Below are 27017 nucleotides of genomic sequence, written 5' to 3'. Positions count from 1 at the left end.
CACAACATCACATATTTCAGCAGACTGACATTTATTATTTTCAATCAATATGTCACATGGTCGCAAAAAAGCAATGACTGGTGAAAGTCTAGATATGATGGAGAAATATTTATGGTTATGGATTATATCTTTCCAGTCATGTCTTTTGAAACTTTCCCCTTCAAGATAGTCTGTTAGGTAAAACTGTGCTGCCTATCTATGTGATGTGAACAAGTGCTGTACTTGCCTTATCCAGTTTACTGCCTGAAGAAATCTGTTATTACACAGCATCTTTTGACTACTTGAAGACTGTTCGTTTGCATGTTATTAAGGTGTAATAATAGACTCATGTCTGTAATGTGTATTGTTAATCTTGATGTTCATTATCTCCACCACACGCCTTCAGGGACTGCTATTTACACTGCTATGGAAATGCTAATTAATTTCTGTATTCAAAGTGTCAGCAACTAGCTTCTCATTTCCAAAAAAGTATTGTACTACTTATATTGTCTTAGAAGAAAACTGGGGGAAGGGAGGAAGACTTTTTTGAACTGCAGGGTGGAGAGAAAATTGAAGTTTAAATCACTCTGATATCTACACTATACTAAGCATTCACTACATCACAAAATGCAGTGAAGCTCTACTTTCATACTGAAGACCATTGTGTTTTCTAGTCACTATCCAAGCTGCAGGAATTGAATATGTTTCACTGAATATATCTGTGTGTGACTGTAAATTTATGGATAGAAGAAAAAGGCTGAGAATGTATATCAGCTAAATGCCTTCTTCCGGTTTCAGACACTGTGCCTGTATTTCCTCAGCTACCAGTGGATATATCAAATAATGATAAAAATCCACATCAGGTTTGAGAAAAATAATTCACTGAAATTATTGGTGTGTGCAAGTATTTGGGAAATAGAGTTTTGCTGTATTCTGGTATATGTATGAGTAGCCTCATTGAGCCATTATTAAAAAAAAAAAAGTTCTTAACCTTGAAAAGGATGGGAATTTGTCATTTCATACATCCCTACAGTTATACCTCATAGCTATTTCAGAAGAAAGGTGAGAGTAAGAAACTCAGGTAGCATACAGATATTTAGACTGAAAGGAAAAAAAGTCTTAGAAAGGAAGGCTCAACATCAATCTTCCTTGGAGTTATGCTATCACATTTTAAGAGAGGATGATCAGAAATCTTAAAAACCTTCACATGTGTAGCATGGTAATAATTTAACAGCCAGGTTGCTGGGTTTTTTTACTTGTACTATAAATGTGGAAGTATACAGTATATAGAAAATAAATAAAAATTATTTTTAAAATGGCAATACAGTAGCCTTCTATGTTTAACAGACTATTTTTCTAATCAGCAAATATTTTTACCACCTTACATCTTTAACTCTACTTAATGTAGTGAAGTATACAAATTTCTGTGTTTTGTGAATGAAACATGCAAGTAATAGTGAATGCTTCTGATAAAGCTTTAATCCAACCCAAAACTTACTATCTATGTTTCAAGCTAGTATAAAGCAAGACAAATATAATTGTTTTGATTTGCCTCACCAGAACTGACTTGGGTTTCTTGCTGGCCAGGGGCCACTTGTTTCTTCTGCATTTAGGAGATGTGACATCAGACAAGGTAAATACAATTATAATTTACTGTCTTCTAAAACATTCCAGTCTCATTTATCTGTAAGTACTTGTAAAAAAAAAAAAAAAAACAAAACAGAAGAACCTGATAACTAATTTTTCCTAGCTCACAAAAGTGCTCAGTAATAGAAAGGGCTTGATGGAAGGCAAATACCAGACATTTCTGAAGCTGCAATTCTGTATCATGAAACAGGAAGGGGAAGTTATTTAGAGCCTAAACCAAGAAACACGTTTTGAGGAAAAAACTCTGATGTTACTTCACAAGTCTTTTAAAATATAACTGAAAAATATTAGCATAAACAGGACCATAATCGTATATTCATGGTTTTCAAAAGCACAGAAATGGAGGTGGTTGCTCAGTTGATATGGTTTTTCACTAAAGAACCCTGTGGACAACAAAATACAAAAATATTATACAATTCAGCACTAAGATACAGATTCTCTTCAGATACTGTTGGTCTTGAGATACTGTTGTAGTATAGAACAGCATGCTTTGCTATGACCTTATCTATGCAGGGAAAAAATGTATATGTGATGTTGTGAAAAATCATAAAATCTACAGCATGTCAAACAACAGATATGGACCAGATTTGAATTCTTTACACACAGAAGGTGCCTAATAAAGTTTAAAAGCTCACAAAACACAAACCACCAAAATCCAGCAGAAAATCATGTTGTTTAAATTTTATTAGCATATATTTTAAATGCAGCTTGGCTACTAAGTGGTTCCTCTCTGTAGTATATGGAATACTGTAACTATTTTCCTGAGAACTCCTGAATTGTATGTTTTAACTTAGTCCCATTTTCTTATGCATTAGTCCATAATAGAAGAATTTTACAATTGAATTGATTAACCCAACAGAGAGACCGTTGTGAAGAGGTTTTGTGGAATAAAAGCATGATTAAAAACAATCTGTAGCTTGATCTGAAACTTCAGTTTGTCTGAAGTGGTGCAATAACAGTGATTTCTGAAGAGAAAGATTTTCCACAGATAAGGTTAGAGGTAGATTGTGATCCTTAGTTGTGCTAAATTGGTTTATTGTGCGTTTGAGTGCTTTCCTTATTTTTGCATGGTGTTGGTGTTATGACAAACCAATAGGACAAGAACATCAGGAAAATTAAATTTCAAATAGTCATGTAATCCTCCAGAGCTCATGAGCCTTCAGAAGCTAAGGTTGGCCAAAAATCATCTTAAGTTGTGGTTTTCAAGAGGATGTGTATACATGGATTTTAAAGATACAGTTTTTGTAAGATTAACTGCCTGGATAATTTGACTTTAAGTTTCTGCTTTACATAAATTCTATTCTCTGACAATTAGCAGTAACTTCTCTGACATTAAACTGCCATAGTATTTAAGTACTTCTTATTGAATCATGCAGCTGCATTTCCTTTAAAATTTCAGACCTTTTCTTTGAAAAGAATTGAGTGTTCTGGGCAAAACTTAAAATATAGATCTTATAGCCTCAAGGGAACCCGTGGCAGTTGTTTTCATCTTGTCTTTAAACTTTCCAGGTTAGAATGTAAGACGAAGATTTGAGTGCTTGCTTCACTAGAGTTGTATGTATCCAGATCACATTCAGCAGTTGTGGTCACACATGCAGGGCTCAAGATTTGATACAAATGTTTATGATGAGATACACACAGGAAAGACTCACTTGGCTGGGCCCTGGAGGAGCTCAGGAACTGGTCTGAGGATGGCAGAGTCATAGCTTCCCAAGTCAGAGGACAAAATGAAGAAGATGTTTGGAATTCAGAGGGGAGTTTGATGTGAAACAAACAAAGGTTAGAAAGACAGTCCTGCCTACAAATACAATACCTAAAAATAAAAGGCATAACCACTGCTCTGCCTAGTCTGAATTCTACCTTGGACACTTGCTTGGAAAATGCTATTTAGGGAGGACATGCAAGCCTGGGCTTTTTTAGGCACTTGTCCAATATTTCTCTAGTCCTTTCTTAAATCTGAAGATACTGTGTGCCTCTGCAGTCTCCTGTGGCATAAAGCTCCAGAAATACCTTACTTTGGAGGGAAATACTTTCTTTTATTAATCATAGACTAATCTCCAAATAGCCCTTAAAGTGAGTCTTAGCTCTTGTATTTTAAGATATGAAGAACAATCCTTCTTCCCAATAAATTCAGATTTATTGGGGTTTAACCCAGCCATCAACCAAGCCTCACGCAGCCCCTTGCTTTCTCCCCCACCAGCAGGACTGGAGAGAAAACTGGAAGGGTAAAAGCTGGAAATCTCATGGATTGAGATATGGACAGTTTAATAGGGAAAGCAAAACCAAGCACACAAGCAAAGCAAAACAAGGAATTAATTCCCTGCTTCCCCTGGGCAGGCAGATGTTCAGCCATCCCCAGGAAAGCAGGGCCCCATCACAGATAACTATGACTTGGGAAGACAAACACTATCACTCTAAACATGTCTCCCTTCATGCTTCTTCCTCCTACTTCATATCCTAAGAATGATGACATATGGTCTGGAATACCCCTTCAGTCAGTTTAGGTCTCCTGTCCTGGCCGTGCCTCCCATGCAACCCTAGGTTCCTCACTAGTGGGGAACTACAAAAACCAGAAAAGACCTTGTCTCTCTGTAAGCCCTTCTCAGCAAAACCAAAAATATCTCTATATTATCAACCGGGACAAATATTTGTCCTGGACAAATGCAAAACACAGCCCCATACCAGCTACTATGAAGAAAATTACCTCTACCCTAGCTATAACCAGCACCAGATTATATACTATATCCTTCATTTTGTAAGTCTGAGTAAATCCTGCCCCCTCTGTCTCCCCATTCTCCACTCTGCAGAGTCCTGGTTTTGTGAGTCTCCCTTCACAGGACTGCTGCTCCATTATTAGGGCTGCTCTAGTTGCCCTTTTCTGTTCCTCCCTTGCCTTCACAGCAGGATGAGTTCACTCTGAAAGAGGTCATCGTTCCTGAGATATGCTCTTGAAAAAACTCTAACTCTGTTTGCATGCATTGCTTTTAGTTGATTGGCTTTCCTAAGTCAGATATTTATGAAATATATCCTATGGGCTTTTATCATAGATAATGTTATTTTAATCTTTAATACCTGAGGTAAGGCAGTACCAATATCCCCATTTAGAAGATAGGACACTTAGACACAGAGAAATTGGTAGCATCTGGCATCATTATTAATTTAATATAAGTCTCTTAAGCTTATGCCATCAACAGAGAACATGCTGCTCTAGCCAGGAAAATATGATTTTGCTCTTACTAGCAGAAGGCTATGGGTCTATTAATCTGGCCTTGCAAGGTCTCAAGGATTTTCTGTACTTATTTTGCCTTAGCTGGATCTCATTTTTTTAAACCATTGTTAAATTATCAAGTGGCTATTTTCTAACTTGTTTTTACTGAACCTCTCTAAATACCTTTAATAGGCATTTGGTTTATGATAAAATAAAACTGGAAGACAGGTGGAATTATAAATCTCTGTCTGGTAGCCCATGACAAGGATGTAGACTTCTAAGAAAAAAAAAAAAATAGTCCTAAGCAGATCCAATGGTGAGAAGGAAGACAGTACTGTTATGAACATCATGCTATTGCCCAAAAAGGCACTTTTTTGAATACTTCCTCCTTTATTTTCTGAGAAAGACTGAACCTGTTGGCTGGGCGCTGAGGATAAAGGAATGATGGTCAGAACATCAGAGAAAAGGCAGAAGCACTAGAAACTTTTTGTATAGCAATTCTAATATGGCTTTTATTAGAATTTTCCATATTAGTTAGGTAAGTTAGGCCCATAAATAAGACATTAATGTGAGTAGTAAGAAATTTTAAACTCTGTACATATAGTTCATCCATAAGAAGCTTTGGTATGTAAGATTGCCTTCCCCATGTAGACTCCATCATCCAAGAAATTTAGTTTTAATTGTCCCTAAGCGTTAAGTCCATCTAGACTGATATATCTGAAAGGTATGTCTGTTTTGACAAAAAATTGCAAATGGGTCTTGTTGTAGTTAACATGTGAAATTTAAGTGGCATGTGACTCTTATGGCCTTCTCTAGTTATTGTGATATAACTTTCACAAGCATTATTTGTTGTATTTTTAGACTAATTTTTCAGATACAATATTTGGAAATGGAGTGTTTCCTAAAAATCAGTTGAATAAGGTATAAATTCTGTTAATATAATTAACCTGTTAAATAGAGGGATCAAATTTGTGACTAATTAAAGTCATATGGCTTAAATTTTCACATTTTGAAAAGATCTTCCCAAGATGAAATTTTATAAAGCTATCAATTTTTCAGCTACATTGCAACTCCAGCTCTGTAATGAGTTAAATTAACAAATTGACAGTTATATTAATAAATTGTCTCTTGAAACAGCAGAGCTGATGTATCTCAAGCTTTCTAATTACAGATGCTTCCTGTGCTTATCTGTTAGTCTGACAAGAGCAATATATGTCCGTAGGTCAGCGGTCAAAAATCAAGAATAGAGAAGGAAAAAAAAAAAGTATTTAACTTTCCATTTCCCTTATTTCTGGTGGGACAAATTTGATACAACAGTGTTCCTTTTCTGAATTAAGATTACTGGTAAAAGATTCATACTAAACAGTAGAAAAAAATACCTTTGAAATCTCTTACTTCATCAGATATCTTTTCATAATAGTTTTATGAGTTTTAAAGCTTGTTTTAAAGCTTGTTTAAAACTTAAGTGTCAATCACATATACTGTCTTCATGGACATTGCGTGCTGTGACCCATTTTGAGATGATAGATGTTTTCTGTTAATTGTAAATAAATCCTAGAATTATGTAGATCTACTTTCTAGTAATCTAGTAGAAACAATAACAATTTTCAGCAGACATATAGGTTACCTGTGTGGTCAGGAAGAAACTGAGCATTCTGTTACTTAACAGCGCTGTGTAGCCTGAGTTGTCTAGGTACAAACAAAAGAGCATCACAAAAACACTCAAGAAAATTACCTTGGTAAAAACAGGGAGCAAGACCTGCAGTATCACTCCTGTCTTGTAACCTTGTTGTCAATGGGACTCCTCACTGGTCACTCTTTTGAGATCCTCTGCACTTAAACACAGTTTCTTATTAGATTTTGGCAGGGTATTTTGACCTAAAGTATTTGACCTACTTTGACGAAGTTGTAAGGAACCGTAAGGGCAAACTCAGCATTCAGTTTACAATAAAAGATCATGGGATTTATGACCAAAATATTTATGCATTCATTTATTATTTATTTTTTTATAGCATTCGTATGCTATAATTATTACTACACTCTGAACAATATCATGGATTGTCCATCTTAAACTAACAGAAATCCTGTCCTAGTTCATACTAAGTCCATTAGGCATGTACAATATGGCAGAACCATGCTTTCACAATAGATAGATTTATATCTGATTTACTACCCTATTGAACATACCATTCTTTCAACATACAGTGTATACATAACAGATGGGTTTACCTACATTGATTTCAGAGCAGTCAAGGTTATATCTTTAACAAGCTTTTTGTTTGGTTTTTTTAACTAACAATTCACAAAATATAGTACTACAGTACTGGCTAAAAAAAGCCAGTTTATGTCTGAAACACTATTTGGATTAATATAACATTCTTCTCTGTTAAGATTTAGAAGCTGATTTGTATGTGTTTACTTCAGTATTGGTACATTGATCAAGCTGTTAAACTCACTGCTTTTGCAAGCTTAGAATTTTTGTTTGCATCAAACATGATTTATGATGGTGCATAAAACTTCCTGGTTTGGAGAGCTAAGATTTATATGTAAGTACATAGGCTAAATGTTGCACAGCCTACATTGTTTCTTCTCTCCATTCCTAAATTGGATATAGGAGTAAATAGAGAGGTTAATTTTACCTGAGTTAACCTTTCATGAAGCTCAAGCATTGAACAGATCTTCTTCTCTGAATTAAATAAAGAGATATATCCTAGGATATATATAACAACTGTTACAGCAACCAACATGGAAACAGTATATATATTTCTTGAGATCTCATTTTTCAATATTAAAAGTTTTTACATTAGTGTTTATTTAATATTCCCCCGAAAATCTATGGTGAGTGCACTGAAATAATAAAATACAAGACAGCTTTCAGGTTTAATGATTTATTTGTATTGCATAGACATTCACAGAGTGAATATGAAAAAAGCATGTGCTTATGTAAGCAACTAAATTTCTCAAACAGGAAAAACATTCATCATGTACATGATAATGGGGGTCCCCATTTCATGTCTTTGACATGACATCTTTGCCTGGATCAGGTGTGATTTCTTGAACTGATTTTCTTGTGATTTTCTATAACTGAGCAGTCTCCTCATCCAATGTGGCAACTCCAGCATATGCCTGAGCATTTGTTACATATTATTTTAAACTATGTTCAAAACATCTCCTACATGGAAAAGACTGAACAGTAAGAAGGTTCCTAGGTTGTCCTGGTTACCCACCCTAGATGTTAACCAACAGTGCATTCATTTAGTTGGCCCTTGCACAGCAGGAACCTGCTGGGGGAAATCTCTCTCTAGGTCTATCCTACTCATATAGGTATAGCCCAGACATTTGTACCACAATTTTAAATACAGATTAGTCTAAGTTTCTTCTTTACACAATAAAAATGGCTTAAATTTCCTAGATCTTGCAACTCCAGGAAATTACAAGTGCCAAATATTCAGAATAAAAGAATTCTATTACATTCAAGGTTCAATTTTTTTTTGTTTGTTTGTTTGTTTGTTTGTTTGTTTTTGTTTTTGGTTTTGGTTTTTTTTCCTAAAATCAAACCAAGACTATTAAGTGTTTTTTTAATATGATTAAAATAAGACACAGTCATGGAAGGTTAAGACATCTAACTGATAGAGCTTTACAGATTGATCTTGATTGCATCCTTCTGTAATAAGAGATCGACTCCCCTTGCATCTCTAATGACACTGAGTGTTAGATAGCCTGAGTATTTGCCCACTAATAGAACCTCCTTCTCTCAGTCCTGAGCAAATCCAGAATCTTAGGATACTAGCTTGGAAAATCAACAAACTTATATTAGACAACAAGAACATTTCTGTTATCTTTATTTCTTGCTTGAGGAAATTGTTCCTGGACATTCCACTACTTACTCAACTGCAGTTTGTTTCTTACTTGTAAAACAATAATGAAAATTATCATAATAGTGGGAAGGTAACTGGTGGTAAAAACATAATGGCATGGAAATGATAGGGGAAAATATGATTACTGCTACCTGAATGGAAGGCAATCAGCATGTGTAACCTCCCAGAGAGAATACAATCTAAGGACAAAAAGGAGTGTGGAGCAGGCTGGAGGAAGATCAGGCAGGTTCTGTTGAAACCCTTGCAAAGAAGGGAACAGAGAGGTACTTCATAGCTAACAAAATCACCAGCAATCCTTGAACCTTATCCTGTCACAATTTTACTTATAGAGTTTAGTTTTTAGTTTACTCTGTAAACTGTTAATGTGACTTCTTCAAGGGCACTGGCCACTGCTGACAGCAGGTAAAGATATGAAGATGCAGGAAGGAGTCTCTCTGTTTGGCATGTGATCCTGAACAGTCAGTCAAACCACCCTCCAATCAGTGAAGGTCCCCATAACAAGACACTGACAGACTGGTCAGGAGCAAGGGTCTTGGCTTTCCTGGGGTGACAGACTAAGGAAACACCAAGGGTTTAAGTATATCTTCTGTTTTCACATGACACTAGGAGACTGGATATTAAGTTTGTGGAATGTGAACTCTATTGAAAATGGTCACTATTTTATAATTAAAGAGAGGTTCCTTGCATGTGAAGCCACAAGTCTAGAAGGAATATAGATATGAGAATGTGGTGTCTAATTGCGTGAGTACTCTAACAAACACGAGATGACATTAAAAGAAATATTTCCATTATAATCAAACCAGCTACATCACAGAGGACACAGAAAGAGATGGGTGCAGCATAATAGATGCATATTAAGCAGGCTTGGATTTTTCTTTGCAAGCCGTAAGTGTTTTTATTTTACATAAATGTTCATATTAGAATTTTATAAATAACTCTGCATTATTAAAGCACATACATAGTCTCCATAGGAACTGTTTCTGTTTTGGGTATATTATAAATGTCAGTGTGTTTTCTCACAGTCCCAACTGATTTCTATGTACAGTGACCTTTTGTGTTTTTATAGACCCCTACAAGCAGCAATCATTGCTAGTGGGAGTTTATGTGTTTACCTGAAGTCAACATTGACAGGAAAAAAAGGAGATTTAAAAACTACTCCTTCTAAAAATGTTAACTTGGAAAGAGCTAAGACAGTTAGTAAATATATCACAAAGATATATTAATCTCTTTCTCCCCTTCCTTTCCCTAGAAAACCCGAAAACTAAATGCTAACTTTGGTGAACGGATTGCAGATGTTAGCATATCAGAATAAACGTAAGAGAGGGGTAATTAATCTATTTTCTTTATGCAATTTATCTTTCAGTCTTATTTCTAGTCTTTGTAATAAGTGAGAAATGTCTTCACTGTTATAGCTATAATATATATGTATATATATATATTTTTTTTTTTTTTTAATTTTTTTTTTTTTATGCTGCAAAAGAATGCATAATGAAGCATCCTAGAACACAGACAGGAAATCATGCTGGATATTATAATTAAAAAGTCTTGTTAATATGTGCAGCATTTTGTATCTAGCATTCTAATACATAGCAATTGTGTCTCTGTTTGGAGGGCTCGTTTGAGAATTGGAGGTGTGACTGCAGCAATACTCCCAGAGCACAGTGGGAACAGATTTTCAGCACTGGCTCCTTCTTTCCCCAGCAATCCCTGGGGTGAAAAGGGAGGAGAAGGAGGGGAGGGAGGATTAGTTCTATGCCAGGTTGTTCCACCTGCTTTTGCTTACATATTTTTCAAGGAGGCAAACCTAACCTCCTAACTGTCCTAAGTGGACATTAGAGGCTTCAAGGAACAAAATTTCCCTTTCTCATCTACACCAATGCCCACAAGTTTGGGGCTCCTGACACTGCCCTTTGTGAAAGCATGAGTCAAATGTGGGGTCAGTCAAAGGTGATGAAAACATGATAATCAAACTGTGACTGCCCAATTGGAAGAAATTCAGAATCAGTAAATTCAATATTTTTGCTAGTAGGAAACATTTCACTACAGATTGCTGATACCAGCTACAGTGCTGTTTAAGACTGTCATAACAGAGACCTTGGCAGGATTCCAGTCCCATAGAACAATAAATGTAATGCCTGTGTCAGAAAATTACAAAAATTATAAGAATATTAAACCAACATTATTATTTCCCTTCCTAAATCTGTCAGTAATCATTACAGTAACAAATTAGCCATGTTTCTCTTCTGGACAGCTATGAACATGTGAGTCTTCTTTTTAAAAATCTCACTCTGAGCCATTTTATAATTGCACTAAGACCCTCCAAGGCATATGTCACCATGCCTCTGAGATGAGTATTATCTCACAGCAACACACACCTTGTCATGTATTATTTATCACTGTAAAGTGTCTTGTAATTTTCATTTTAACAGTTATATCTAGCTTTAAGAAATAGGGACATACTTTATTTTAACTGTTTCAGTGATAAAATACTTTTCAAACCTTGTATGCAGATATGAAACTCGATACTGACAGCAAAGAGTGCCGTTTTCACTAATGTTCTGCAAAAGACATTAAAAAGGACAAAAATAATAACGAATCTTTTTTTCACCTGGGAATGACAGCAAACATCCCCCTTCTCTAGGTGGTTCTCAGTAACCTTTCCACTGGCTTCGCACACTGTGCTGTCCCTTGGGTCTCATTGTCATCTTTTCCTTGAGATATGACAGATGTAGCACATGATAGATAGCTGTTGCCTAGATGTAGGCCAGGATTCACTTGGAGAAAAGCAGATGGGTGAGGGTACCTAAGGGGCCAAATCTGTCCCATATTTGAAGCCAGCCTTTTGTCCTTAAGAAATTGCAAAAGACACTCTGAGGCTCCCCATCTATAAATTAGGCAGTGCTGGGAAATACACCTCACCATTTAAGATCAGTTATTTCTACCTGCCATTTGTGCTTCTAGGCTGTTAGAAAGCTTCCTAGCCTGGTGTTGGCTGGGTTTTCTCTCCCAAAGGAGGAAGGTATTATTTGAGAGTGTGCAGGGTCTGGGGAGTATTTGCAAAGGGCTGTTTTCCCACCCTACTGGGAACCACCAAAAGCATAGTGGCGTAGATAAAGACTGTAACATGCCAGTAGGTATGAGTGAATGGTATCAATCTGTGCTTTCTGATTTTCTCTCATTTACTCGGTCACAAGCAAATAGTGGGAGCCATATATAGGAAAAGGTTAATTGATGTATAGGATTTATGAAACATTGATTACCTTTCAAAAAGCTACATAAAATATTTTGACCAATGTTAATAGTAAAGTTCATTGGGACTCCTCTGATGCTAGAGAGGTCTTTCAAAACTTCTGAGTTTAAACCAATTGAATAAATAAATAAAAAGTAACAATACCATCCCTCTCTCACCCCCTGCCCTGCTCACAATTTTTAGCTTCTTTGACTGGTGTATGGTCTTACTTTTTTAGCTTCCTTACCTGCTATATATTCTTATTTTGGGAAATGGAAATTGTACCACATTAATTTTAATCTGCACATCATCAAGTTAAAAAAATCTGAGATTATAATTTTGTTTGAATTTTTCCCTGTTTTCTTTGACAAAATTGTGCAAGTAGTGCTAAACCCACAAGAGAGTTTTATTTCTGTAACTTCTGTTTCATAGAAACTTACTTCCCATGGCTAATAGATGATGGTAAGAAATTTTGGGATATGTCTGATATAACAGCTTTGCTATTCTTCATTTTAACTAACAATTCAATGTAACAGACATACTGACTAGGCATTTCCCATAGACCCTGAAACACATGTGAAAAAAAAAAAAAAAGATTAAGGGAAAGAAGATGACAACTGAACCAAAAAAAACCATTCACTTTGATTAGGCATTTTAGGTGAGCACAAAGGTGAATGAAAAAACTTGAGAGGGAAGTTCAGTGTTTTAATCGAGGAATGAAAGAAAATGTTCCTCAAACACTACTTTAACTGAAATCAAATGGAAGATCATTTGGGCTGTAGCCTAGGCATGAACTGAATGAAGACCACAATTCTTTAGCATTAGGTGGGATATTATTTGTTTTAATGTTTTTATATAGCCTTAATTTTACTGCCATAAAATACTCTGTATATTCAAAGATAATAGTTACATCATCTAAGTAAGAAATGACCCTTTTAAACTTAGCTCTTGTTGCTTATGAAACATTGTAAAATAAATAAAAAAAAAGGAGGACTGTACTCACTTAGGTATCAAAGTTTCCACATGACAAAGTAACTTAATAACTTTAGCTGCTTAATTATGTCACCACTCTATGGAAAAGTCTCCTGTACAGATAAATTATAGAGCATTACTTTAGTTTCCAGTGCAGAACAGCTTCCATCTTGCATGCAATTAAACAGATTTGTTCTCAGCCATGCAACCAAAGCATGAAACCATATTCCTCTTTCCAGCAACAGATGTTATTTGAGAGAGCTATATGAAGAAAATCATTCTTGGAATAACTATTGGTCTGTGAAATCTCACTACTAGCTGTTTAACTGCTACACAAACAGGGTTTAAAGTATGCCCTCAGAAATACAGTAAAGATCAATTTCATAGCAAGAAATATCTCAATTATCTAAATATTATAAAAGAGCTAGAAAAGAAACTGATTTAAGTAATTCATGTTTGAAAACTTCCTCATTGATACTCTTATCATGGTGACAGAACAGTCATTATATTTTGCAGCAGAATATAGAACTTTAGGTTAATTGTTTATCCAGGGAATTTTACCTATGCATATCATGGAAAGTAACATTTCCATCTTCAGAAGTGTTTAAAACATTGAGCAGATGTGGCACTTTGCAATATGGTTTAGTGGACATGATGATGTTTGGTCATGGTTGGATTTGATGATCTTGGAGGTCATTTGCAACCTTGATAATTCTATTCTATTATTCAAATAAAATTAAATAAATGGAATGTTTCATTTTTATTTTTTTTAATGAATAATGTAATGATATGCTTCGTATCTGTAAAATCTCCATCATATTTTACCAGGTCTCAGAAAGCTGCATTAAAGAATCAAACATTAGTGACACATGCTACCATTCACACTCTTAAATGTTGTGTCTCTTAAAGATTTAAATTCACACAATCCACATAATTTTGATTTTAAATAGCTCAGCTATGTGGTATTAAATATATAGACTGTGTTGGACTTTTTCTGTTCCCCAGTTAAACATACTTGAATTCAATATTTCTGAAGGCTACATGTAGGCAAGCAACCAGGAGGCTGATATTTTCTCATTAAAACATGGTGATGAAGGCACCAAGATGCAAGTTTTTCCCTGCAGTTCACTAAGCTTGGTGTTTTCATTAGAACCTCTTTTGACAAAAATTACTCAAAGGGTCAAGGCATTGGGAAAACTTGTTGGTTTCAAGCAGGACAGATTTGTGTGTATGGAGCTGTAGAGGAAACTTGCTATTTATGAAGTTTTACATGTTTATGGTGATATTTTAGAAAGTTAGACTTCATTTCCAACACTCTGTTATGCTCTCCCTTCTGGATTAGCTACAGCTCATTATGAAAAATGTGTGACATATAAGGAGTCAGGTGAAAGGAGAGAATGCTCATTAAGCTTCTGAACTAAAAGTCCTTAAGGAGAGACAAAACCAATTTAAGGTTTGGTAGGGTTCACATAACACATTTCATTTCAGTTCATTAATGAAGAATACTTCAGTATGCTATGAATCAATACAAAAATCAGAATGTCACTTTTATTTATTTAGTCTTTCAATGTTATAGAGAATGAATTTTTAATTTTAAAAAAATGAACAGTTTGGGTTAAGAAAAAAGTGGACAAATGCCCAAACTGCCCAGCAAGAGATAGAATGAAATTAATTTCTATGATTTCGTGCAGGAAGTTCCCTGAAATATAATTAGGACCCTAATGTATGACCTTGCTTTTTAGAGTTACTTTTCTATTTAAGGACTAAATGTATCTTATGAAAGATCTAAATTATATTTTTACAAATTTTGTGTGTGAGACAAATTTCTACTTTGCTAGATGTTTTCTAGCATATTTTTTTCCTAGCATTTTCTAGAATGCTACTTTCCACAGACAACATCTTGAGTGATACAAGTAAACCAACCAGACAAAAAAACCCACACCCCAAACCAATCCTCTCTTTCAATCAATCTTCTTGATTTTATAAAAAGATCCTGTGTGCAACAAGCATTTAGGTTTTTTTCCTTTGTTTGTTTGGTTTTTGTTTTTTTTTTTTTTTGTGTCTGTATCCTCTAACTGATGGAAGAAAGAAAATGTTCTTAACTTAGACAGATATATGAAGATTTTGAGGAATTTGAGAATGTCCTCAGGAAGAATACAAATTCTTAGTCTTAATATAAAACATGCAGTTCATATTATTATTGCTAAATGTACCCTGTACAATGCTGATGTTAACTGTGTATTATACAAATAAGGCCGCTATGTAATTAAGGAGGCTGTGTAAGGCTCATTTTAATGTTGCTGTAAGGAAAAATGTAATAAAAATGTAATATAAATGTGTTTAAAAAAATGACTAAATATTGACCTCTAATTTTCTGAGTCATAATTCCTATGAAAACAGGATTTCTTGATCTTAATGAAAGCTTTACAACTGAGAGGAGAATTCAAAGATGATTAAAAATAATAATAAGGTGAGTGCACTTGAACTGATGTTTTCTATGTATGCTGCAGATTTTTATGGAAGTCATGATGCTGTTTATTAATGGAGAAACAATAGTGCTTTGTTTAAATGAACCAAGACACACTGTTTTATAATCTTAATTTACAGTCATTTAAAATGTATGTTATGTACAAGGTTAAATAAATGATCTCCCCTTCCATTACATATGTTTCAGCCCTGAAATGTGTGATAAAATATAATATCAGACGAAGATTTGCAGGAAATGGTGTCTTGCTATAATGGTTTCTAAAGGGTTTTCAAACATCATTCACTCTATCTAGTAGACAGATTATTGCATTTCCCTACAGATGGAAAACAAAATTCCAATTTGAGGGAAAGTATGCAGACTGAAACTACTCATTATTGACAAATGTGAATAGCTCGGTCTCCTCCTAGGATTACACATGACATTTGTGACCTTTTTACATTTTGATGTAATGAAAGTTTGAGTTCATAACGGCGTGACTGGGGCCACTTGACAATTGTAATGCACTTTGTGAGTGAAAGGTAGTAAAGAAATATATCTGGAGAAAAAGAATTTAGTTGGCCTTTTGTTCAGTCTGAAATCACCAAAGTTTCTGCCAAGCTTTTATCTATAAAGAGGAGGGCATTCAGTCATATACTTTCTAAAAAGTAAAGTTTTTCCTCAGGGATGGTTTTTCTGATATTGTAGTTTGAGGCCTCGATAGCAGAATCTTTTGGAGAGCCCTGTGGCATATTTTGAGGACATAATGAGGAAAAATGTTTTCCTTTTTAAGCTTGAGGGCTATGGCAGAAAGACGGTCAATTTTTTTTCAGCTCTGTTACCTTTTATTGATTTATAGATAACATAATTGTCAAAGAAATATCTTTAATGTTATCCTTTCCACATTTCTCTTCCTCATGTTTTCAGCCAAACAATCAGAACTTAATCCTTTAAGAAAATATGCCCTTTGGTCATGGTATTTCAGAGATAAGCTTATTAAAAATTTCTTTTGAACATAACCCTAGAGATCAACAGGTAAGGAAGTTCTTCAGACCTGACATTCTTACTAATTTGATGTTGTAAAATCGTGTATCTTGCCTACCAGCAGTACACAACCTTTTTGTATCACAGTTAAGCCCACATGATACAGGCTTAAAAATGTGTTTTGAAGCAAACACTTAAAAAAAAAATCCTTCACGGCACAGTGAAATAAAATTTGTATTTAAAATAGTTGCTCTAAAATAATAAGGGTCTCAATTTGGAAAAGAAAGGATCTTACTGCTATAGGAAATTATTTAGGTGGCTATAAATTTTAGACAATTCTTCATTCTAAAGAGGAATTTAATAGAGTAGTGAATAAGCTAGTACATTTGACAGTATTAATACAGGAAATAGTATGTTCTTGCATGACAGGTAAATTACTGGAGAAAGGATAAGAACATACTGCACAGTTGTGTAGAAATGGCTTGAAGGGGGTACAGAGAAATACCTCCCACTTATCTTGGGAGGCTAAAGTAAGCCTGCCTTAAAAAACATACATTCAGGGACTAAGAGATATTATTTCTTGTGGCAGTTTGCCTTGGTCAGTTGCCAGATGTCCATGCAGTCACACTCGCTCCTTCTCCTCAAGAGGATTGGCAGGGGAAAATAGTTGTAAAAATATCCCTCATGGGTCAGGATAAAACCAGTTTAGCAGGAAAAACATATCTTGCATCACAAGGAAAACAGAAAGAGAAATTAATTCACTATTTCCCATTGTTCTGCAGATGTCCTGCCACTTTCTGCAATGTGGGAAGCTGTGTGTGTAGCCTGGTAAGCAACTAAGCCATGGAATGGGGAAAAGAATTGAAATTACAAAAGTGAGTAAACTTGTGGGTTGAGATAAAGAGAACATAATAGGGAAAAAAAACACCTGCACTTGCAATCAGAACAAAATAAAGGATCCATTCATTACCTGCATTTGACAGATAGATGTTTTGCCATTTCCAGGAAAGCAGGGCTCCATCACATGTAACAGCTACTTGGGTGGACATACACCATTACTCTGAATATTCTGTGGATAACATGAGATTGTGAAATTGAGAGAGAAACAGGCACTGAAATTGTTTCTAAGCATATGTTACTTTGTTGGAAAGCAGAGAAAAAACATCTGCATCCCTTGCAAATGTGCCTGAATGAGTGAATTCCAGTGTCACAGAAAAAATATTTTGTTTGGATCTACAGCGTCAATTCCATCCTTTATTTTTTTGCCACTTTCATGATGCAAAAGATCCATTTCCTCAGAAACAGAGTATCACACACAGAAGCACTGAGATCAAAAAGAACAACTGGAGGTCATCTTGTCCAACCCTACTCTTTGAGCAGGGACACCTAGAGCCTGTTATACAGGATGATGTTTAAGCCGCTTTTGAATATCTCCAAGACTTCACAACCTCTCTGGCAACCTGTGGCAGGGCGTGGTTACGCTCATAAGAAAAAATTGTCTCCTGATATTCAGAAGAAACCTCCTGTGTTTCAGTGTGTGCCCTTTGACTCTGGTCCTGTCACTAGTCACCACTGCAAAGAACATGCCTGTGCCCTCTTTGCAACTTCCCTTCAGATATTTTATATATGCATATATATATTGATATATGCACACTCCTGAGACTTCTCTTCTCCAGACTGATCAGACCCAGCTCTCTCAGCCTTTGTCTTACCAGAGATGCTCCTGTCTCCTCATCATCTTCCTGGCCCTTCACAGGAGTCTCTGCAGTAGATCTGTGTCTCTGTTGTACTAAAGAGGCCAGAATGGGACCCAGCACTGTGGGTTTGGCTTCACTAGAGTTGAGTAGAAGGGAGGGATCACATCCTGCCACCAGTACTTTGAACAAAGCAGACCAGGATAACAATCACCTTTGGAGGAAGGGCACAGTGCTGGCTCTGTGACACCCAGGTTCTTTTCTGCAGCACTGCTTTTGAGATGGGGATCTGCAGCATATTGCTGGTGTGTGGAATTGTTCCTTCCTAGTTGCACCACTTAGCACTTTCCCTTGTTGAATGTCACAAGGTTCCTGTCAGCCCATTTGTCCAGCTTGTGGAGGTCCCTCTGGATGGCAGAGCTACACTGTGTTGTGTCAACCATTTTGTGTCATCAGTAGACTTGCTGAGGGTACATATTCTGTCCCAACATCCAGACCATCATTGAAGGCCTTGAACAGGGTTAGTCACTGTATTGACCTCTGGTGTACATCACTAGTTATTGGCCTCCAGCTAGACTTATGCCACTGAACAAGACCCTCTGGGACCAACCACTCAGACAATTTTCAACCCACTTTGCTACTTGCTCATCCCGTCTGTACTTTATCAGCTTGTCTGTCAAGATCTTATGGGGGGAAATTGTCAAAGGCCTTCTGAAAGGCAAGGCAGATAATGTCCAGTGCTCTCTCCTCACCTATCAAGCCAGTCATTTCATCATAGAATGGTATCAGTAGGCTGGTCAAGCATGACTTCCCTTTGGTGGATCCATGCTTAGTTCTTGTGACCATTTTCTGGTATTCCTTTTAATTGAAATTTTTCTCCGGGATTAGTTTTTCCATCACCATCCCAGGCATTGAAGTAAATCTGGTAGGCTCCTTCTCACCCTTCTTGAAGACAGAGTGACATTTTCTTTCCTCCCATCTTCAGACACTTCTCCTAGTAACCATGATCATTCAAGGATGGCCAAGAATTTCCTCACAATTACATTTTCCAGCTCCTTCAGGACTCATGGGTGCATCCTGTCAAAGTCCATAGACTTACATACATTCAATTTGCTTAAGTATTCCCTCATCTGATTGTCTTCTACCAAGAGTGCTCCAGGGTCTTATCCCATGAGAATCTACTGAACAGATCACTGAAGAGACCAAAATCTGACCCTCTGAAGCCCAATGCTGTGATTGTGTATTTTGCCCTCCTCCTCCCTCTCAGGATCTGAACTCCGTGATCTCGTGGCCACTGTAGTCAAGTCTACCTTCAACCTTCACATTTGCAGCAAGCCCTTCCTTGTTTGTGAGCATGAGAACCTCCAGAGCACGTCTCTTTTTTGGCCCATCTATCACATGGATCAGGAAGTTGTCTCTGATGTGTTCCAAAAACCCTCTGGATGGCTTAATCATGCTGTGCTGTCCCTCCAGCAGATGTGGTGGTTGAAGTTCCCCACAGGCACAAGGACCTGAAAAGACAAAGCTGCTTTTATCTGCCTCTAGAAGGTCTCACTCACTTGCTCTTCCTGTGCATGTGGCCTATGGTGCTGCATAGCCATCCCATTATTATCCGTCCTCTCTGTAATCCTTGCCCACAAGCTCTCAGTTTATCACCCATCCCAAGGCAGAGCACTATGCATTCCAGCTAAGAAAATGGAAATTTTACCTCATTGGTGGTTTTTTTTTTTTGTCTGTTTGTGGGGTTTTTTGCCAAATAAGTTTTATTTGATTGATTAACCTAATATAAAGATATTCTTACAGTAGGAAGGACCTTGAGGCTATGCACAGACAAAAATTATGAACACTAAAAATGAAAGCCAAGGATACTAATTTTAGATGTGCTTGCCATTTGCTTTAAAAAAAGCTGTGGGTAGTTGGAAGTTTAGATTCCCAAGATCTATTTTCATACTATAATCTCAAAGGCCTTTTTTTTTTCCGGTACAACTAATCTCCATGTTTTTTTTTTCCTGACAAATGGTAAATACCAAGCTATATATTTCTCCTTTGTAGGAAAAAAGGTACATATTTTTCATGTAGACATAATTCTCCACGTTTACAGCAGTAGCAAACTCACAATGCATTTTAATAGAGAAAATAAAGGATTTTGAAAAATTGGGCACAATTTCAACACACAAGAATCACAGTTTCACTTCCATATGAAATAAGAACATTTTTGCCAGTTTAAAAAGTTTCCTCATCCTTTTTTGAAAAAAGAAAAACAATTATATTATTTACTTTCAATGAAATGAATGAATGAATAGTTGCAATGCCGAGAAAGACCTGAATTATTTCTCCAATTTCAAAGGTTTCTAATTTAAATACTGGTCAAACCATCTATGAAGTTATTTTGAGTATTTTTACTGCAATTATGAAATGTACATAACTCATCTCAAAATTATGGCACACAAGTGACACAGCTCTGTAACTGTGTATTTATTCAACTTTTTTTCCCACTTATTTGCAGTCTATAAATGCCTTTATTATGTTAGAAAATGTGTATTGATAGAACAAAAACAATGCTGCAACACCAGTACAAACCCTCAGAAAAGGATATTAAAACAAGCTCAATAGTCCTTAACTCAATCAGGTTAAAATGATATCGCTAAATTTATATACAAAGGGATTTGTTTTGGTAATTAATGCAGCAACATAATTTTGCATGATAACAATGTTATTAATTTTAATATTGACCATGGATTTTCCAAATGCAGAAACTGAAAGTTTAATAGATAACAAGTGTATTACAGAAAACTAGAATCTGAAGATAGTGGAGTTAATTGATATATGATTGAATAACCTGAATTTTTTAAAGTGGGATATGGCATTTGAGGTTTGGTTTGGTTGGTTTTTTGTATTGGTTAATTGAGTTTCTTCTATTTGTGCAAGACAGTAAAATTAATTTAGTAAGTTTATCAGGTCTTCTTGTCTTATGTAGCATAGACAAGAGTTTTCATAGACAGAAAAATTAAAAAATCCATAAAGCTACAGTAGTTGTTAATAGACCAAAACTTTCCAAATACTATTGTATTTACACTTTAGCAATGAGGATAGAACATAAAGGAGCCCTCTTCATCTTGCCTGCTTCAGAAGCAACAGTTCTAACAATACAGTTATGCAATAAAACAGAGAATGCAATAAAAACTCATTGTAGGAACCTTATGCCATCCTAGAAGTGTCAATGGAAAGTACAATTCAAAGGCAACACAGTTCAAAATCTTTAAATGACCAGGTTTGAGATCCGAGGGTTCAGCTCCTCACTATTGAGTATATACAACTAAATTAATTATAATATTTTCACTTCATTCAAATATTAGAATGTGGAAGATTGAGGTAAAAACTGTTTGGGGTGTACAAAGTTGTCAATTTGACCCTATTTTTTGTTTAAGAAATAAAATTAAGCTAAATATTCTCAGTCATTCATCCATGCCATACAGATGTGGCTGCATTCAATTATTGCTGACTGATAGTGCTCACAATTTAAGCTTTTCTATAATTATAACACCAGCCCTGATTAAATAGATTTAAATCTGGATTACTATACAGGTGAACTCATCTCCAGTTTTCTGACTGTATCTTCACAATAAACATTTTAATGTAAAAATTTATATCTTAAAACTTAATTTGTTTTTCTTCAGATGATCTTTTTGTGTTGCATTCAGTAAAAATGAAAATACCCCGCTTGACATTTTTGCTTAGTATTTTCTCTTAGTTACTTAATATGGACTAGATTTTTGAGAGACCAACTATTATTTGTATATAGAATACATTAAAAAATATAATGAATAATATATTTTTGTTTTTTCTGGTCTTTATGTGATCATATATGATGAGTAAGAATTATTGTGTGATAAGTTGATTTAGCAAGGCTGCTTTTCTAAAATGAATAATTTCTTGAATTTTATTGGTTTTGTACTTCTTGAAATAAAATTAGTTTGAGTAAAACGAAATCTGTAGTAACCAAATGTAAGAGGATCTCTGTTTCTTAAGATATCAATAATTATGAAGAATATAAATGCAATTCAGAACTCTTACATGTTTAAAAGATGTCCACAATGAAAAATAAAAATAAAATAAGAGGATTCATAATAGCACATACCATTTTATTAACATTTTATCCATATTTTGCAAGTAAATGAAAATCATTGGTAGAGAAATGTGATTGTAAATTATTTTGATATACTAAACTGGTGATTTTGTGATAGCTCAGATATCAGATATAATTTAAGTTCTATGATTATCTTTATCATTAGGTATCATTAGGTGCTTTTTTGCACATTTCTGCCATATGTAATTGTCATAAAATTGTTAATTTTCAAGGGTTTTCAGCAAATTCAGTGAAAATTAGGATTTTGAGTTTGTAGCCCTGTGGTCAAGTTCATAGTTCCTCTTCTTACATTTTTTTTTTTTTTCAGAGACTCTACTGATGATTTCAAAATTGATAAAATCTTACTGGAGAAATATACGAAATAGAACCTGAAGTCCAAAATTGTCTTCTGGGACTGTGCGAAAGAAAAATCCTCTATCACATGTAGGCTATAAAGGGAAAAGAATAACCTTTGCCATATTTTCTCCATGTTGACACAGCCCAGAAGTAATTTACCTCAGAAAGAATATTTCATTATATATATTTTTTGCAAGTGTTTACCATGACATTGATGAGCAGTGATCAGTCATTTTAACAAGTTTGTAATATAGCCCTAAATTGAAAGTAGGAGTAAGAGAATAGGAAAATATTTGTTAAAATTACCCATAAAGAGAGAATAGGAAAATATCTGTTAAAATGACCCTTGAAGAGGGCAAGCACTATTTTTGCCAGGTGTGTTTGGTAAATCCCATGCCAGAACATTTAATTTCTCTTCATCACTAGAGTCTTCAAACTGCTTTGTCACTTTCATTTTCACACTTTTTAATTGCTTTTGTTCTGAAATTTGTCCTTTCTGTCTTCTCCAGTCCCTTTGTGTGTGCTTTTGGTCTGTGTCAAACTTGGTTTAAAACCTGAGACTTATAAAAGTGAAAATCAAAAAAGATAAGTTTGGGCAACAACCTCTAGGAGAGATTCTGTCTAAATAAGCTGAAGAGACCTTATAGATGTCATAAGATTGAAAAACTACTCCTAAAATGATGTCTAGTAGGTAGAACAAATGAATTTTTCTTAATATATAAAGGCAGTTCACAGTGAAAGTAAAGACAAAGAGCCAGGCTATTGAGCTAAATGATCTGCATGAGCAGGCAAAGGAACACTACAATATTATCAGACAGGTCCTAGAAATTATAGAAGCAAACATTACTTTAAAAGGCTGAAAATGCCAATATTCCCAATCTTTTTATCACCATGTCCTTCAATTAAGAAATTATTCTTTAAATTATTATAAATAATTTTCTCCTTCACTTATTTATACTATTTCCAACTTTCTCTATTGTTTCCACTATAGCACAGTCATAAAAAGGGCACAGCAAACAACTAATGTCTAATTGTCTTTGACATGTAACCCATGTCTTACAATAATTCTTCATTGCTTTTCTTACCCATCATCACCTTTCTAATTCCACACTTCAGAATCTTTCAGAGACCAAGTATGCTGCATATCCAAAAGCCCCACTGCTGCAGTTGATAGGAACTGTAATTTGTCTCAAATACTTTTCATCGCAAACTTCTGCACAGTACCTCAAATAGATTGTCGAAATGCTGTTTAATGTGCAGGTCTGGAAATACTGATATATATTTTTATGGGTTTAATGAAGTCAATATGGTAGCATTCCCCATTCCCCCATGCGTAGAATCAGTGCATATGGATGAGTAGAGTTAAAGGAATTGACATTTTTGCCCTAACATTTTCCATCCAAATGATTTTCTTGAAGAGATTACTCAGGCTGCTAGAGGTAGGAATTATCAGAGATCATGCACTGATGTCCTCCACAGAATTTCTGTAATGTATGAACCAAAAAATAAGACATGGAAGGAAATGAGATTTATTGTTTACAGTTTGGGGTCACCAAACTTATAGATCCAAATCTTCACAATAGAATTTTTATATGAAGCAGTACTGATATTACAGGCTAAATAAAAAAACTAAAACAAAATCAACTGCTCTAGAACTGTCTTTCTAAGCATCCTATGAGGATGTTATCTATGTAGCAAAATGGAAAGTTAGCTGGCAGTTTTGCTTTTGTGTTCTCAACTATTTACACAAAGACTGGTTTGCTTTTTAGAAAAATGTTCCCTGCAGAGTATCAGTGAAAAACATATGTTCAATAAAAGATGTTTTTACAAGAAATCTGTACTTTTTCACTTAGAAGTTGTTACTAAGGAAATAAAAAAAAAAAAAAACCAAAAGCCCTTCAAAGTTACTCCATAAGCAAATATAAACATGGAATGCCTTCTTTTGAGGAAAGCCTGCAACGATTATCATCATCCTTATAAATAAACATGTTTATTTAAATTTACTCTAACCAGTCAAGAAAAATATCAAAGTGTAATATTATGTTCATTAGCCAGATTTACTGAACTGGCAATGGTGAGTTTAAGGACAGCCTTGGATCATCACTGTTTCATAATCAACTCTACATAAATTGGTGTGTTTAAGCCTTACAGACATTCCTCCGTGATGCATTTCACTTGCTGGATTCCCGAGGCATATGGACAAGCAGAGGCTGGCATTTATCTTTCTGTTTGTGTGAATGGATTGACAGATCTTGTTGTCATTAGGAAATAAATGAAACAGGTGACAATGGATCTAATTAAGTACCAACACAGGGTAAGAATCAAGATTAAATTTGAAATTTTGATCCTGGAAAACCATTCTCTGTCACCAAGCCCTCTAGTATAGGAGTCTGTATCTCCACCTCTGATGATACTTTAATGACAACTAATCCCACTTGAGCTTTCTGCAACTGAATGGCTTTTATATTTGTGGCTTATTTTCACAAGCAATTCCCACTAAATATAACTAACCTTAAAAATATTTCCCCTCTTTCCATGACTTTTAATTTAGAAGTTTCACAGTCAATTTATATTGCAATGACACATTATTCAGCTGCTGAAATTCAGTAATTTAATTAATTTACATAATTTAATATTGGGTTATACCAAGATCATCATACCTGTCATCATTCTTTAATTTTTTTCAATGTATAAGATGCATAACGAAGGCTTTATATAGCACATTCCTGCATAATAGAACATTAATCAAATGATATAATATACAAGATAAAGGATAAAAAAGTAAAGAAACTCTGTGAATTAGCAAAAATATTTTCACAAAAGATTTTTTTTAAATTTTGTTTCTTTCTGCCTTGCAGTATTACTGAGGAACATTAAAGGTTATAAGGATAGATAAGCATTTGTTTCCTGATAAGTATATATAGGTAGCCAAAGATTGGTATTTTGCAAAGGACTTTTGCTGTTAAGTTTCTTTGGCTCAGTGACTGAAGGTAAAATACACACATATTTTATGCTTTGGGTACCCTTCCGTAACTTTTCTACCCTTTCAGAAAAGACACAGGCGTGTACAGAAGGCTGAGACCCCCAAATCCAGTTGACAGGCTTTATTTTCAGCAGCAGCAGAGCTTGCCTTTATTTTCAGCTCTGATCTGGACAAGGCACTATTTTTATCATTCACTTCCTTGGGAAATATTAAGTTAATGACAATTCTTCCGGCCTGTTTTATTTCTCACAAAGCTGGTAATTGAGACCAACTGATTTTGCAGCTTGTGCATTTCTAGAAGGAGGGAGGAAAAAGAGGCTTTGTGGGTCTCATTTTCAGTATTTATACTTGCATTTACATATCTGATTGAAAGTGCAAAACCTTCTCTTATAATACTGTTGCAACTGACAATGATCTAGAATTCTCCTCTTTTCCTTTAATTGTCTCTTCTTTTTTTTTTAAGCTAACACAATATAACTAGTCTAGTTACAACACGTCCTGCTATGATTTTTGAGTTTGAAAAATAATTGAATACTAAAAGCAGTTGGATACAAGCTTATCATTAAGCAATGTACTGAAATTTTATCTAGGACCTCCTTGCTTTAGATCCTGGCATTAACATGACTGTGAGTTATCTATGTGACCTCTTTTTCCAATCTCTGCTCACTCTTTAGCATCTCTAATTCAGCTGGACTTTTAGTTAGTTGCACAATATCAAACTATCGTTGACAAAAAAATCATCATCCTATGAATAATTGTAAACTTATGCCTAAATTATCTGTTTAAAAAATTTCACACAAACAGGAACTGTTTTTAACTTTAAAGACAAAGGTAGGGTTTTCATATGTTTTTTAATGAGTGTTTTGCCCTAGCTCGGTATATCATTTTCTGAATGAAGTGGTGAAATCCTTTTACACTTTCGTCACCAACAGTACCATCTCTGAAGGGACACAACAATAGTGTTCCAGTTTTCTGAAGCAAAATAATATGGGGGGAAAAAGCAGTCTCTCAGCATAAGTTTTTTAAAGTAGTCTGCTTTACATCACATTTCCAGTTCTTTCTTTTGCAAGCAATAAAGCCTCAAAAACCACTCTTAAATGATATTGAGTCCAGCTAAAAAAATCTATAACTCCTTCAAGTCAGAGACTGTTAGGGAAAGTTATTTCCTAAGAATAAAAATTGTGGTTTCAAAGCTGGATTAAACAGTTAGTTGCAAAAATACCCCCAGGATTCTACTCCAATAGGAGCAAGTTTAAATTTTCGTACCTGGCATGCATGCTTCTGTATTCACAAAATTATTTACTACTCTTTATTGATGATGTTTGGTGGGGGGAGGTGGGGGGGGAAGGGAGAGACAATATGTTGTACAAAACATGTGCTCCAAAAGACTCACTTTAGAATCACATAATCATAGAGTGGTTTGGGTTGGAAGGGACCTTAAAGATCATCTAGTTCCAACCTCCCAGCCATAGACAGGGACACCTTCCACTACACCA

The sequence above is a fragment of the Vidua macroura genome, chromosome 1 (genome assembly GCF_024509145.1).
Source record: "Vidua macroura isolate BioBank_ID:100142 chromosome 1, ASM2450914v1, whole genome shotgun sequence".
Taxonomy (NCBI): domain Eukaryota; kingdom Metazoa; phylum Chordata; class Aves; order Passeriformes; family Viduidae; genus Vidua; species Vidua macroura.
This window is presented reverse-complemented; position numbering follows the sequence as displayed.